At 39.5% G+C, this 17,284-nt stretch overlaps 1 protein-coding gene across 2 annotated transcripts in view; it reads right to left on the bottom strand.

The window, feature by feature from the left end:
- CPQ (carboxypeptidase Q) overlaps positions 1–17,284 on the bottom strand; it is a 624,464-nt gene that overhangs the window by 19,107 nt on the left and 588,073 nt on the right. The gene's annotated exons all lie outside the window — the stretch shown is intronic.

Raw genomic sequence — 17,284 nt, 5'->3', positions numbered from 1 at the left:
TCAGGAAGAGCCTCATGTAAGAGGTAGCTTCCAGGGTAAACTTTAAAAGAAGCTGAGAATTCTAAGAGGCAGAGGTGGGAGGGAGTGTATTCTAGGGGCAGCCTGAGTCTGAAGGGAAGTTATGCAAAATAAAGCTGGCAAGGTAGCTAGACTCAGATTTTAAAGTGCCTAACAATGTAAGGCAAAGAAGTTTTTGTTGTTTTCCCTAGGTAACAGGAAGCTATTGAAGGTGTTTGAGCATAAGAGTGACCTAGACCTGTGTGTTAGGAAGATTATTTTGTCAGCTGTCTCTCAAATGGATTTGAAATGAAAATAAAAGTAGATCTTCAAGCAATTGGTGAAGAAGTCTTAAAGTAGGGTAAGTATTCAGGTAGAGATGGATACAAGAGATCCTGAGAAGGTGGACTTGTTAGGACATTGATGAATTCAGTTTGCTACATGCTGGGTCTGAGGTGCTGGCTGTTATCTGGGTGGAAATGTCCAGAGATAGAGGAGGAGAGCAATCAATGAATAAAGCAAACTACAATGCTTGGAAAGGCTTATTACCAGAAGGCTGGCTACCAGGTGATCTATACTTTGGCTACAGCAGCTCATAAAGAACACTGCCTAAGGCATAGGGCAGGAAGGTGGGGATGGAGGGAGGGAGGCTGCAATCTGTACCAGTAAAGATGAACTCCAGAACCAAAGTTAGCTGGGAGATCGGAGAGTATATCATACAAGGAAGAGTACAGATAGTTCCATACAATAAGTACCTGAATGCTTACCCATGGCTGGCTCAAAATTGATAGCTTTCACTTTACTGCTAGAGATCACAGACTCTTGGACTATACAAAAACAAAGTCATAAAGAAGCAAGACAGCTTGACTTGGACTCAGAAGAACTAGATTCAAAATCTAGCTTTAATATCTATTAGCCGTGTGACCGTGCAAAAATCATCTTGTCAGCCTGAAGCCATAATATAAGTGGGAGTTTAACTAGAGAAGCCATGGGCCAAATCAAGCACTTTCTTCTTGAGTCTTCCATTCCTCCCAACCTGTCTTGACTTATCATACTGCTCCCTGCTCTTCAAACAACCACTCCTCCTCCTCTTCTTCCTCTTTTTCCTCCTCCTCCTCCCCTCCTCCTTTTCCTCCTCCTCCTTTTTTCAAGCAATAAGGATTAAGTGACTTGCCCAGGAGCACTCATCTAGTAAGTATCTGAGGCTGGATTTGAACTCAGGTCCTCCTGACTAGAGGACCTATGCTCTATCCAACCCATTCCTCTTCCAAACTTCTTTATTTCTGTTGAGGGCACCCTTCAGGTTTTTCAGATTCACAACCTCGGCATCCTCCTTGACTCCTCAGTCTCCCTCATCCAAGTCTCGTACTCTCACCTCTCACATCCACCTCCTTCTCCCTGCTCACACATCCACCACCCTGGTTCAGACCCTCAGTACCTTTCACCTGCACAACTGCAATAACTCCTAACTGGTTCCCCTGCCTCAAATTTCTCCCCTCCCCAATTCATCATCCACACAGCTGCCAGAGTGATTTTTCCGAAAGCGCAGTTCTGACCAGGTTCCTCCCCTATTCTAAACTCCAGATGGCTCCCTATTGCCTCTAAGATCATTACACCCTTTCTGTCTGACATTTAAAGCTCTTCACACCATGGCTCTAACCTACACTTCCAGGTTTATTGCACACTCTTCCCTTTCATGCACTCTGCATTATAGCCAGATTTGCTAACTTGCTGCTCTTCACACATACAACCTATGTATGTCCTTACTGTGCAGCCTCCCCATCAATGTTTGGAACAATCTCTTCTTCACCTCTGTCTCTTGAAACCCCTCAAGAGGTCTTTCCCAATTTCCTCACTAATTAGTCCTCTGTTCCTCTCCTGCCCCACCCCCATTAGGCAAACATCCTCTTTTACTCATGTGTGAATATGTTGCATCTCACTAGACTCCTATGTAAGCTCCTTGAAGGCAGGCACAGTTTCACTTCTGTTGTTGTATCTCAAAAGCCTACACAAGGGTGGGTCACCCATGGCCTTGAGGCCACATGTGGCCCTCTAGGTCTTCAAGTTCAGCCCTTTGACTGAATCCAAACTTCAAAGAATAAATCTCCTTAATAAAAGGATTTGTTCTGTAAAACTTGGACTGAGTCAAAAGGCTGCACCCGAGGACCTAGAAGGCCACAGGTTCCCCACCCCTGTTAGCACAATGCCTACCAGATAGTGCTCCCTTAAATTCTTATTGGTTTATGACCCAGCTGAAGGAGTTAAGTTACCTCCCAAAGGCTGAAGAAGTCAAGGAACCTTTCTGTGAATTCCAAAGGCAGGCACCACTGACTCACCCTGGCCTATGGTACATGAAAGTAAATATTGAGACTTAAAACAGGGCAGCAGTGGAACGGTTGCTAACATAGACAGACTCAGGAATCAAAGGGGACTAAAAAACTTGGCAAGAACCACTGCAAAGAGCATTTGGGCTTTCCCTATAGGAACCCTCATCATTGTGAACCTCATTCTCATTTTTTTGGTTTCAGCTGTGGGCTGTTTATTTAATATATTCTGCTTTAAAAATAATATTAAACATGCACCAGTGGATTCTGTTTCCACTGCAAACTGGCCAGACCTAGTAATGAATCCAACAAGCTCCTATTTTGGTATGGATTAGCATATGTAGGGGACATTCTCTCACACTGTCAGATTGTCCTAAGAAACCCAGTCCCAATACATTAGTCACACATCAAACTCCCCATCTCTTCCTCCTCAGCCATTACTAGCCAATAATTCTTGTTTCGTGGTTAGCTTCCTTGCTTTATACTTCCATAACTCTTCGTATCATTTAAGCCCTTTTCAACCCACTATTTATATTCTGTTACCTGTCATCTTTCTTTCCTTCTGTTTCTTCCATGAATTATTTTCCCACTTCAGTATTTCTCTTCTGTGTTTTCTCTTCCCTCACCCATTTTTCTTTCCTATCTTCCTTTTTTCTTTCTCTGGTCATAATCCAATTCCTCTTCAGTTTTTTTTATTGTTTGTCTTTATTACCCAGGGTATATATTTAAGGCCATTTTTTAAAACTTATTAAGTTTTTCTTTTTTTAAATTACATTCATTCCTGAATATATCCACCTCACCTCAACTCTCTACTCATGGAATTCTCCCTTACAACAAAAACTAAGAAAGAAAAATGGGGAAAAGAGGTCAGCAAAATCAACCTGCACATTGCCCATGTCTGATAATATATATACCATTAAGGTAATTTAAAAAAATTATCAACAAACTACATTGTTCAGAATATTTCTTCAAGGACCCATGATCACAGGACCATAGATTTCGAGTAGAAGGGATTACACAAGATCATCAGTTTGACCCCTTAAATTTGTTTATTTTTTAATTGAATCTTTAAAAAAATTTATCGAGCATTTTGGGGGCAAGAACCTCGTCACAAACATCCACAGTCAAGCAAAACAAATTCTCACATTTTCCCTGTCCAAAATGTGAGCCCCATTCTGCATAGTTAGTCTATTATCTCTCTGGAGCAGGGAGGCTTTCTTCAGCACTCGCACTCTGGGACCATGGTTGGTCATTGTATTGATCAGAGTTGTTTAAGTCTTTTAAAATTATTCATTTTTACAATGTTATTGTTAGAGTATACATTGTTCTCCAGGTTCTGCTTGCTTTACTCCACATCAAGGCATCCTTTCCTTTTAAAGAGGAGTAAACAGAACCCCAAGCAAGTTAAGTGCTATGCCCAAAGCTGCTTACATGGCAAGCAGAGACCCTGGATTCAAAGCTCGGTCCTCTGACTCGGAATACAATACCCTCTCCACTCTGCCACAGAGAGTTTTCCTGCATCAGTGGGGGGAGAAAATGGTCAGTTGGTAGCCAGCATTCTAGTGATGAGATATGACTAAAAAAAAATTTAAAGCTAAAAAGTCAGTGTCAAGGAATTTTTAAAAGCTGATTTTTAAAGTGCATTATATTGAAGGATATGGCAGCTAGGTGGTGCGGTGGATAGAGTGCCGGGCCTAAAGTCAGAAGACTCATCTTCCTCAAATCCAGCTTCAGACACTTAGTAGCTGTGTGACCCCGGGGAAGTCACTTAACCCTGTTTGCTGCAGTTTCCTCATCTGTAAAATGAGCTGGAGAAAGAAACAGCAAACCCCTCCAGCATCTCTGCCAAGAAAACTCCAAATGGGGTCATGAAGTGTTAGACAGGACTGAAAAGACTGAACAACAACAACAAAATGTTGTAGCATCAGGAAGAAATCACATAAGGAAATCAGCATTCACTTAGCAGTAATTCTCAAAACCCAGTTTTGTGCCTCTGTGTTTATCCCAGCAAGAAAAGGAGGCCCATAATTGATTCGAAGCCTGACTACATATGGGCACGCAAACAGACAAACGAACAGGACACATATTACTTACACACTCACACACACACACACACACACACACACACACACACACAACACACACACACACACACACACAGAGTGAATCCACCCAATCAGGCCAAATGCAAATCAGAAAACTTTTCATTGTGCTATGAAGCCTGCCAAAGTCAGGCACCAGCCAATGATCTGAACAGGATAAATTCAAAAAGCCCTGAAGTTTTCTGAGAACAGTTTGTAAACCAACTGTTCCCATGGAGTTTGGTTCCAGAAGCCTGATCACCTGAGCTAGAGAGCCACAGTCCCACTGGGTGACCGGGCTTTATGCTTAATGGGCTGAGGAATTCAAGATGTAGGCTCCAGATCCCAAACCTATTGCTACCAACATACATATATACATACATATGCATACATCTATATGCATATGTATATACATATACATATATATGCATATATATGTATATGTGTGTGCATAAATAGATATGTAAAATGGATGTAGCACTTTCAGCTTTGTAAAATCTTTACCTCATTTGATACCCATTTTACACAAAGGAAATTGAGGCTGACAGAGGTTATATGACTTGCCCAGGTTATGTGACACAGTAAATATCTAAGGCAAGATTTGAACTCAAGTCTTCCCAACTCTAAATCTAGAACTCTATCTATCATACTTCCTAGCTGCAAGATATTAGAATATTAGAACAGTCAGATAAACTCACAGTCTTACTGATTCTGAGTCAAGCTGCAAATATTTCTTAATCACGTACTCCATGTCAGGCACAGTGCTAAACACTAGAAATACAAAGAAAAGCAGCAACCCTCCCTCTTCCTCTTCCATCTACCTGTCCCCACCAAAACCTGTCCCTTCTCTCCAGGAGCTTACAGTCTAATGGAGGCGACAAGCCTTCAGTGGTTTGTCTGGGCTGTGAGCAGGATTCAGGACTGTTCCTTCCAATAGAACTCTAGGATTCCAAAAGACAGAGAAGGTACAAGTAATTATCTCAGTAAGAATAGACAGATTTCTGTCATGCACTGTATATTCAAGGCCACGGGCTTGCGTGGAATTAGAAATTGCACCCAGGGTGTCTTTAGAACAGTTGGTCTCTTTTAGTGAGAATAACACTAATAGGCTTTTCCTGAAACAATAATAAGGCACATTGTATCTCCTAGCCCAAACTTTCTGCCTCAGGAAATTTCAGTTTGACTGAAAACCTTAAGAGAGAAGGATGAGAAAAAGGGGGAGGAAGACATAAATGGGGTGGGGAACAAATTTATTCAGGAAGAAATCCAATTAGGGAATTGCACACTGTACTTTTCAAAATGGAAACGGTATACCCATTAAACTGCCCATTAACCAAGTCTAGAAAAACAAGATGGGGGAGAGGAGATAAAGGGAAGAGACAAGAGGAGTCAGCTACACTTCCAAAGCTGGGACAGGGATGGTGGAGAATACAACCTAGGTTGTATCTGCACAGCGTCCTACAGATGCATAACAGCTGGTGGTAAGCCTCGACAATGAGGAAACTTCCCAGTAGTAAAGCATGATGCTGGGAGGAAGGCTTTGTGGTTCTATGGTCAATGTGAAATTTCTTTCACAGGTCTACTCTTTTAGAAGACAGTGAAATTTCACACAAGAGAGCTTGTGTCCTGGGGACACAAGGGGACCTTGGGGTGCTTACAATTTAAATGGGTGGAGGTTTGGGGGAAATATCTATATGTATATTTATGTGATATAGATATACATATATGTACATATACTTACATCCACATATAGATATAAATATACAGAGAGATAACTATCTACAAATAATAATATAAGTACACAAGAAAAGCCAGGCAGAGGGATCTGAGAGATCCAGGAAGGCTGGGGGTGGGGAAGAGCAGGCATAATAATAGCTAACAGCTAGCATTTTTACTATGCTTTAAGGTTTGCAAAGAATTTTACACATATTATTTCATTTGAACCTCACAACAACCTAGTCCTAGAAGTGTTATTATTAGCCTCATATTACATGTAGCCCTATCTTCTCTAGGTTGCAGGTAACTATATAAAGATGGAAAATCTGAGGCTGTTAAGAGACTTCCCTAGGGTTGGGGAGTTAATAAGCCTCTGAGCTGAGATTTGAATTCAGGGCTTTCTGGCTTCAGGTCCAGCACTCTATCCATTACACTAAACCACCTCTCACCGTGAATACAGAAGGCTTTATAGCAGCAGTGGAATACGAGCTACGCCTGGAAGGGAGAAAAAGATTTTGGCATATTGTCTGTGAATAGATTCTCCCTTTCTAGTAGTACAGACACATTTATGTAATGAAATCCCCAGGCCCCTTCATTAATTGACTAATCTGTTAACATATTAATACACAGGAGGCAGAATTCTGGCAGGCTCAAGGTAATTTCTAAATCTGTAGCAAAGGGGAGGTAAATAGCATCCTTACTTGCTTACTTCTAGGTCTCTAATGTTCAACTCCTCAGAGGGTGTTAAGTGACTAATGTTTGCTGGGCACTGGGCTAGGCACTGGTAATGAATGGGTTAAATGAGACAAAGTACCCAATAGCATTCTTTGAGGCAGCAAAGAATTTGAGACAAAGTGGGTATTCAAAGATTAGAGAACAATTGAAAAAATATATGGCATGTGAATGTAATATAATATCATTGTACTATAAAGACATGAAGCATCATGGCCCCTTTCAAAAGGGCCAACTGTGATGCCTCTTCATGGAGTGGAGGTGACTCTAAGTTCTGGAGTCCTTTGAAAATATAATGTTAGATATGGGAATTTCTACCATGCTGGAGAAGCTTTGAATATGTTCTTTCTGAAGCACAGCCTAGTTAAGTACAGAAAGGCTCATCATCAGTAGAAGATGAATTTTTTAGTTTACAGTAACCCATGAAATGAAGAAAAATACAAAATGAGTATCTCTCATCCATCCATCAAAATCATTCAAGATTCCTTGAATAATAAACAGTAGTAGTAATAAAATCAATGGTCTGATCGTATTCAGTAAGGTGAAGCATACAATGGGGAGATGAATGTTTAATAAAGGTGTTTGTCTCTGTGACAGAGAAGAAACAGAATCCAATTCAAAAAGGGGTATACTGTGGATGGCAGGCCTCTCCACATGTTTCTGTTTGTATCTAACATTGTCCTCATTGCATCAAGCTCTGGAATATTATAGAAACTCATGGAAGAGATCTGGAATCTCTCAAAAGACTGGACTTATCATCCATACAGAAAAGACTAAGTGGATGATGAATGACTATTGCCCAGATGAATGACTATATGCACATATGGCTGGATAGCCTTGCAAACTTGTCTATCAGTATATATGAGATACACAGTACATGAGTACAGTGAGAAGGACCCAGAATTGAACAAAAAGAGGAAGGCAAGGTGGAGTGATCCCAAGCTTCCCATAAAAACAAAGGCCTATCTTTTCTTTCCTTCCTTCCTTCCTTCCTTCCTTCCTTCCTTCCTTCCTTCCTTCCTTCCTTCCTTCCTTCCTTCCTTCCTTCCTTCCTTCCTTCCTTCCTTCCTTTCTTTCTTTCTTTCATGGCAATTGGGGTTAAGTGACTTGCCTAGGGTCATTCAACTAGTAAGTGTCTGAGGCCAGATTTGAATTCAGGTCTTCCTGACTCCAGGGCTGGTGCTCTAGGGGCCTATCTTTTTAATACCAGCATTCTACAGGTAGTCCTATACGTCAGTGAGAAATGGAATATAACAATGTCTGAAGAATTAAAAATGAGTATCACTAGAGAGAGAAATGGAGGTACATGATAAGCATGATGAGGCTGAGACATACAACCAATGAGGAACTTTGAAGTAGACTAGGAGTAAGAGACACACATTGAGGAAACATGTGGTAAAAAGAGAAGATGGGTTATTCATGAGGCAAGGGTGAGGGATGGTGGGTAGACAGCCAGAGTACTCTTCTGTTATCTTCATAATGTCAGGAAAGAGTCAGGAAGGCTTCTGGCACCTTGTGGGGGGGACCCTTAAGTGGTGAAATTTAGGGAAGATGAACACAAGGATCACACAGGAGGGGCAGGAAGAGATGGGCTGTGATCCGAATCATGGGAGGGAATTTTCAAATTGATGAGATCATTGATCTATTTGAGTATCTGAGTAGGAGAAATGATGAATATGACGACCCCAATGGAGAGAATGTAAAACAAGCATATCCCAGAGAACAGTAGGCACAACCACCACCACTAAAGACTCCTTAAAGCGGTGCTATTGAATTCAAATAGAAACAGGGACTAGAAAATCATATAGAAGGATCCCTGTGGGCTCCATCTTGAGTTAGAATTTGGAAGTTTTGGGCTGTGTATTTGACACCTCTGTCTTAAAGGAAACTAGACTCTGAGTTAATGGAAAATCAAAGAAAGGCCCAGAAAACAAATAATGAAACACTTCTCCCTCCACATGGAAGAGGGACAAGTAGGATATAATAATAGTAACTAGCATTTACATAGTCCTTTAAAGTCAAATTGTCCCTCTACTGGAAAGAAGGAAGGAAACATTTATTAAGTACTACCTTTTACATGAAACCTTTCCCAACTGCCTTACCTACTAGTGCTTGCCCTCCCCAAACTATCTTTTATTCATTTTTCTTTACATATTCAGTGCATGATTAAATTTGTGTATTGCCTCTCGTATTAGAATGCAAGCTCCTTGAGGGCAGGAATTATTCTATTTTTGTATTTGTATCCCCCAGCACTTAGTGCCTGGCATAAGAAGTGCTTAATAAATGCTTTTTGCTTGCTTGATAGGAAATACTATATATCTCCCCCCCACATACATACACACATACATACATATGTGTGTGTGTGTGTATGTATGTATATGTATACACACACACACAGAGATAAATAGAATACAAATTAGGCTATTTGTTGAATTTAAAGAAGAGGTTGTTGTTAGTTGTTTCAGTCATGTCTAACTCTTCGGGACCCCATTTGGGGTTTTCTTGGCAAAGATCCTGGAGTGGTTTGCCATTTCCTTCTCCAGCTCATTTTACAGATGAGGAGACTGAGACAAACAGGGTTAAGTGACTTGCTGAGGGTCACACAGATAGATTTGAATTCAGGAAGATAAGCCTTCCTGAGTCCAGGCCCAGCACTCTATCCACCACACTTCTCTCTATCCACTGTGCTTTTCTCTATCCACTAGCTTTGCAAAGAAGAGGTACAAAATGGAATGAGTAGATCAAGGTGGGAGAGATCACTTCCATGGAGGAGAATCAGAGAGGGCTTCACAAAAGCAGCACCTGAGCATGTAGCATACGTAGCATGTGCTTCTAGGAGGGTACGCATAACAATCCCAAATGTATTAGAAAATGTGGGGATCAACAGCATCTACAACCACATGTATAATTTCAGTCCAGTTCATCAATAATTTGACATTTTTAAAATTATAGGCAGCTAGACGGCACAGTAGCTAGAATGTTATTGAGCTCAGATCCTGCCTTGGACACTAATTAGCTGTGTGGCTTTTGGTGTCACTTCATCTCACAACCTTGGTTTCCTCATCACAGTTGTGAGTCTAAGAAATTCAGGCCAGGAAAACAATAATCAGATAATATTCTGGATCAAACTAGGTAGAGACCACTGAAAATTTGCTTCCTAGTCTGAGCCAACCCTGAGATCTCTGAAGAATATGGCACTCAGTAACCAAAGAAAGTAGCAGCAGGACTTTAGATAATACATTCAGATAATATACAGTCCTAAATCAGGAAGGGAGGTTAAAAGAATGAGTGAACAACAACAAAAAAAGAGATCAATGATAAAGAATTACTATGAATGTAGGGATACAAACCCTAGACACAAACCCAGAGGAAGAGAATAACTATAACACTTGTGGTCAAAACCTCAAATAAAACATGACTCATCTATAAGATCAACCAGAAATCTTGGAAGAAATGAAGCAAAAATTTAAAATGATATTATAATATAATATATAATGACATAACATGATGATATGATATATAATTATATAAAATATAAAATGATATAATAATTTCTAGATGAAATAATTAGAAAAGAAATAAAGGTTCCAGAGAAAACATTAAGAAAAAGAATTAATAATGAAGCTCAAAAGGTATAAGACCTCATTCAAGTAACAGAATTGGTAAAAATTAGAATGAGCCAAACAGAGGTTAATGACTCCAAGAGACAACAAGAAATATTAAAAGAAAATCAAATATGTAAAAAAGAAAAGAAAAATATATAAGCCATCTCATATCAAAAACAACTGAACTGGAAAACAGTTCAAGGACAAAATCCATGGATGTCTATTATGTTGACATATCATCTATGGAAATCTACTTTGGGTGGCCTGGGAACTTTTTGACTAAGAATCTGAGATCTAGAGATTCATTAGGTATGAAACTGGTATCACCCGTAAAGGACTGCAGATCCTACTATTTTTTTGTTGGTTTATTTCAACATTAATTAAAACTTGAGGGAGCAACTAATAAGGCTCTTTGCGGGGGAGAGGTTAGAAGGTACTTCCATCATGAAAAATATCTTTCGTTGAGTTGTAGGATCATCAAGAAAACTGTAACTGCCAATATCTATTAGGAAGTATTCCTTCCTTCCTAATAGTGGTGCCAACAACATAAACAGGGATGCTGGAAAGAGAGAAACAATTATTTTATGGGAAAACAATATTTAGTTTTAGATATAGTTGAGATGGTGCATGGAGGTATAGGCTTTGCAAGACAGGGTTAGATAGCTGTTAGAGGAAGACCTTCCATATCTGTCTGAATATCCATTGTGGAAAATCAGTGTCGCTGGGGCACCTGCTTATATGACTGGCTTCCCTGGGTGTCTGTGTTTTACTGTAATGTATACTTGTGACTCTGAAAAATCATGGAGCCAGGCGATAAATTTCTAGAGGTCTTAATCAAAGAGTACACCAAAGCCTGGGTAATGATGATTCTGTCATAAAATCAGCAACTATTACTGATAACATTTCCTCTGATAACTACTGGTAACATCTCTGAACCATTATGTACTCTTACTGCTGTACCATAATGTTTCTTAAGGTAGAATGGATAGAACTTTGTAACTAAATGGATGTGAGGCAAAAGGGCATCAAAGTCAGGAAACTCCAGGTTTCTTGCCTAGTTGTCTAGGGGCAGCTAGGTGGTCCAACAGATAGAGCTTCAGACTTGGAGTCAGGAAGACCTGAGTTCAAATCCAGCCTCAGACACTTCTTAGCTATATGACCTTGGCCAAGTCACTTAACCTCTGTCTGCTTCAGTTTCTTTAAGTATAAAATGGGGATGAAAACAACAGCACCTACCTGCCAGGGTTGTTGCGAGGATCAAATGAGTTAATATTTGTGAAGCACTTAGCATAGTGTCAGGCATATAGCAGATGTTTATTAGGCGTTTGGCTCTCTCTTTCCTTCCTAATAGTGATGCCAACAACATAAATAGAGATGTTGGAAAGGGGGACAAGTTTTAGGAGGAAATAGTGCTTAGGTTCTTATAGACTTGAGATGTTGTATGGAGGTAACAGTTTGATATTACAGGGTCAGGGATGGAGAAATGTATTTATACATTTATCCATATAAGTGACAGCTGAAGTCATAGAAGTACATGAAAGCATCAAAAGAATACATATAAACATACATATATACATACATACACAGTTACTCATAATATATGCATATGTATATATGTATATTTCTGTACATATAAATGTATGTGGATATCTATCTATCTATCTATCTATCTATCTATCTATCTATCTATCTATCTACCTATCTACCTATCTATCTATCTATCTATCTATCTATCTATCTATCTATCTATCATCTATCTATATCTCCACATACATACACACACATAGAATAGGGGTCATGAAAGAGCCTTAGGTGACTTGTATAGTTAGGTTTATTAAAAGTTTCCTAATATCTTTTTGTTTAACATCTTATTATCTTGCATGGATTTGGATGAGGGTTGTAATCATGAGCCTCTCTTCCTTTCCCATTAGCTTTAGTCAAAATGACAGATCCTAGAAAAGGGTAACAATGGGCTAAGGGACAGGAATGATAAGGTAGATTTATGTTGTTAAAAACCTTAAAACTTTTAAATTTAAAGCTGATCTTTTCCTTCAAAAAGGTAGTTAAATCTGCATTTTCAAACCATGCAGTCTGTCCTTGGCCATCCCACCTCTCATTGGAACTTGGCCTCTACTTCTGGGAGCCTTGGCTCTGTTGGTGAGCTCACCTTATCTTGCCCAGAATCAGGACACTGTGCCATTTTCTGGCCCATTTCCAAATCATGCCTCCGGCACTCTAGCCATTCTCCCCTTCCCTTTTCCACATATTCTAGCCCTCCCTTTATGTCCTATTTGCCCATTAGAATGTAAGCTTGAGAGCACTGACTATCTTTCTTGCTTGTATTTCACAGTGCCTGAAACATAGTAGGGGTTCAATAAAAGCTTTTTCATAAAGCCTTTGACAAAGTACAACATTGGTTTACAAAAAACAAAATCCTACAAAGTATAGAATCATTTTTATGATTAAAAAACTATCTAAAACGAAAAACAAGCATTATATATAATGGATTTATGTTAGAAGTTTTCCCAATATAGGCCTTAAGTAAGGATCCCTCCTTTCCCTGTTATTATTTGCTCTAGTTATAGAAATGCAAGCAACAGGCAAAGAGGGAACAAAATCATCCCTATTTGCTTCTGACATGATGGTTAACTTACTTTGCTGACAGATCAGCAAAGAAACAGAAAATTATTAGTTTCATCAAAGTTTCAGGCTATAAAATAAACCTTTAAAAACATCAGTATTTCTTGTTTTACATGATCACTCATGTATAACCTATAGCTGATTGCTTACCGTCTCAGGGAGGGGAAAGGGAAGGGAAATAAGTATGTATAGCATGTGGAACTCAAAACTTAAAAAAAGTTAAAAATTGTTTTAACATGTAATTGGGGGGGAAATAACATAAAATTTTTTAAAATCAGTTTTTCCATGTAATTAACAATAAAATTCAGGAGGCAACAATAGAAAGGGCCGATCCATCCAATATAAAGACAAAATGCGCAAGGTATTTTGGAGTCAGTTTAGGAAAGGATACTCATTACAGATAAAGCTTCAGAGAGTTGGTAGCAGCCCAGCTGGGGTAGCCTTGAGTTCTTTCACATTTTCCTCAGTGCCTGTTCTGTGTGGCCCTAGCTACTGATTCTCCGGGAAACTTGAGAGCTCACAGACTCATGAGATAATAGGATTACAGATTTAGAGTCAGAAGGAGCCTTATAATTTTTTATTGTCGGGGATACATATTTCTCTTTGAGAGTCCGTCTCCAATGTACATAATGGAAGACAATGTTGAAAAGAAAGAATGCTGTTTTCTGCATAACTTCTTAAGAAAATAACCATTTACCAAAGGGTACCTATGATAATATCCTTTCCTCTGATGGAGCAGAAACATTTTTGGGATTGTTTTGTTTCCTGAGGGGGAAGGGCAAGAAAGAGTGTTTTCCCCCCAGTCAAGATGTGTATAAAATTTAAACAGAGCAAAAAGAGGCAAACCATTGAAGGTTCCTACATTTCATTTTCAAGGTGAAGCAGTTCTGATCTGGCTACAAAAAGCAGTGTTCTTCTACTCAATGTCACTTTTTAATTATCTTTTTCTAGTTTTATTTATTTTATTTCTAATTTATGGAATAAAACAAGCATTTCTATAACAGAATGAAAAAGATGATTGCACAAGAAACTGTGATGCTATTGTGTACAACTTGCTATTCCTTTTAAATATATAATAAAGTTATGTAAATTTATTTTTCTCTCCGCCCCCCCCAGCTACCATTAGGCACAAATGTGTGTGTATGTGTATGTAAAATCATTCTATATATCTATTTATCAGTTCTTTTATTTATCAGTGCCCCTTAGTAAAACCCCGCTGTCTGAATGTTTTACCCTATGTTTCTAAACATGAGCTCTGGGATGATTACTGATTAACAAAATAAGATCAGAAGTATTTTATTATTAGAAGAGGACAGCAAGTGTTAGGGGGAGGGGAACTGTGCTAATCAGAGGTGGAATAGCTCATTTTGAGCAGGTGAGAAGACAGAGGTCCCTCCAACAGCCAGCCTAGTTGGGCATCATGCAGGTAAACCACAGGTGGAATTTTTAAAGAAGAGACTGATCATTTGGATCCAGCCCTGGGAGGTCCTGTCACCCCAGGATCCCCTTAGACATCTAAGTAACCCCTGGAGGCTTCACTGGTTCAGCTCCACCATTCTGGAGAAGTTCAATTAGAGAAAGATTGGAGAGATTAAATTCTGATATCTCAGTAGATTTTCAACGGGTGCTAAAACTGGCTTGGTCTCCCAGGAACTCTTCCAAATCCCAGGAGTCAGCCTATTCCTTGAACTGAGACCCTCCTCATTCCAAGAGCTGGCCTACCCCCGGGTGTCCAGAGTCAGTCTGGGCTCTGGGAGTGAGCTACCCATTGTGAATCCTGCCAGTCCTGGGCAGAGCCCTAGTAGCTTCAGAGGCCCCTAAGCTACTGCAGAAATTCAGATACCTGGGATAACGGGAATAAAATACCTACAGGTAAGATCAATTCTTCATTTTAGCCAGCTCCCCAAAGCTGCAAATAGCCTTTTTCTTTTCAAGTTGGAGAAGAAATCCAATAGTTTGTATCACTTGCCACTATGAATCTGATAAAAAGCCTTTCCTGAAGGCTATAATAAATGGCAATGTGAGCCTTAATGCTAACTCTGCAATATTGTAATACACAGTTGGACCATTCAGACCGTATTGATCTTGGACAGTTGCTGCCTTGTCATGTGTCTCTGCACAGCATCCCGCTAGCTTCACTGCTGCCTTTATCCCTCATTAGATGCTGGCCCTCACAGGGGGAGGTCTGGGGGTGGGTGATTGGGAAGTGACCTGAGCTGCTGTAATGCAGAGCTAGTACTTGGCCATGATTAATATTTGAAATGTTCTATTCCTCCCAATTCAAAGCGATTCTTTCTTTCCTCAAATTTCTCATGCAATTCTGATCCCTATAATGAGCTTAACCCTATTCTAATTAGCATTAAATTTACTCCTGTAGACACCTCTTTCCTTTTATGAGATTGTCCTGGGGGACTATGTTGTTTTTCATTTTTGTAGTAATACATGGCCATGTTTAAAATAAAAATGTAGCTCAAGTACTACTCCTTCTACAAAGCCTTTTGAGATTTCCCCAGTCTGTAACCTCTCTCTCTCTCTCTCTCTCTTCAAATTACTTTGTTTTGCCTCAAAAGTGTATACATTGTATCCTTCAGTATAACCTTAAATTCTCTGCAGATGGTGACTTCTGCATTTTTGGTTTTGTATCCAGTGAACACTGCCTTCCAGGCTGTTCCTCTAGAAGGATATTCCATCTCCTGATTCTGAGCATTTCCCCCATGCCTGGAATGCTCTCTCTCCTCATCTCCATCTCCTGGCTTCCCTTAAGTCTCAGTGGAAACACCACCTTCTGCGAGAAGTCTTTCTCTGTCCTCTTTAATCTTAGTATTTCCCCTCAGTTGCTTATCTCTAAGTTACCCTGCATACGTCTTGTTTGTACATAGCTGTTTGCATGTTGGTACCCACCATTAGAGTATAAGCTTTTTAAGACCAGGGACTGTTTTTGCTTTCTTTACACCCCCTAGCACTTAGCATTGTGCCTGTTGATTAGCATATGCTTGCAGACTGAACAACTGATTTATATCTTAGCCAGGCAATAAATGTTTCTTGAATTGAATTAGTAAAGATTTGTTCAAGAGAATTGTTTATTATGCCATCTTTGACTCTTCAGTTGCTCTTATCTGCTAAATCCATATATCTGCCACATGTTGGCCATTCAACCTTGGCCACTACCTGTTGCATCTGGTCCTTTCTTCTGGGACAGCCAGCATCCTAATCAGACCTTCACTATCCCTACTTGAATTGAATCATACATGAAAATCATATATGAATCATACATGAAAACAGTTCCTTCTAAGAAACTAAAAAAAAAAAGTTCACAAATGTGCATTACTTCATCAATCCTAATAACAGCCCAATGAAAAGGGGGGAGATGTGGGTATTATTTCTATGATGCTTATTTTACAAACAAGAAGTCATATAAGAGAAAGTATTCTTGTCTAGGAATTACAGCAATCCAGAGTGATTTCAGAGTTGGAAAGGACTTTGGCAGCTATCCCAGCCAACCTGTACCTGAAAACTAATTCCTTCTATAGCACAGCCCCAAAGCCAGCCTTCAACCTCAATTAAACAAGCATTTATTAAGAGCCGATTCCATGCCAAGTATTATGCTTGGGAGATAAAGAGTAAAACAAGTACCTGCCCTCAGAGGATTCTGTTTAAATAGCTCTAGGGAGAGGAAACTCCAGTATATCCCAAAGCAGTCCATTACAGCTCTGGATACTGTGGATAATAATGGAGTATCTGACTCTGATACTAACCTTCCAAGTCACTTTAGGAAAGTCATTCCACATCTCTAGGACTCAGTTTCCTTGTCTTTAAAATGGGGGTACTAAATGATCTCTGATTTCTTTTTCAACTCTAATAATCTATAATCACCCCAAGAGGTAAAGGAATAACAAGAAATATAAGTGATACTCCTATAGACTTTAAGGTTTGCAAAGTACCTTAACAATACTATGTCATTTGGTCCTTACAACTATCTGGGGAGGCAGGTATCATTATTATTCCCATTTTAAAGATGAGGAAACTGAGGCTGAAGGAGTTAAAGTGCCCAGGGTTACACAATATGTAAATATTTCAGGCTGTATTTGAATTCCGACCTTTATGAATCTAAGTCAAATAGTTTATTCACTACACCACCAATCTGATTCCTCATTCCTTATCTTTGACCAGATGGCCTTAACCTTTTCAG

Source organism: Phascolarctos cinereus, unplaced genomic scaffold (assembly GCF_003287225.1).
Source record: "Phascolarctos cinereus isolate Bilbo 61053 unplaced genomic scaffold, phaCin_HiC Scaffold_4;HRSCAF=312, whole genome shotgun sequence".
In the NCBI taxonomy this organism is placed as follows: domain Eukaryota; kingdom Metazoa; phylum Chordata; class Mammalia; order Diprotodontia; family Phascolarctidae; genus Phascolarctos; species Phascolarctos cinereus.
The sequence above is the reverse complement of the archived record's forward strand: the minus strand, read 5'-3'. Positions and strand labels throughout refer to the sequence as shown.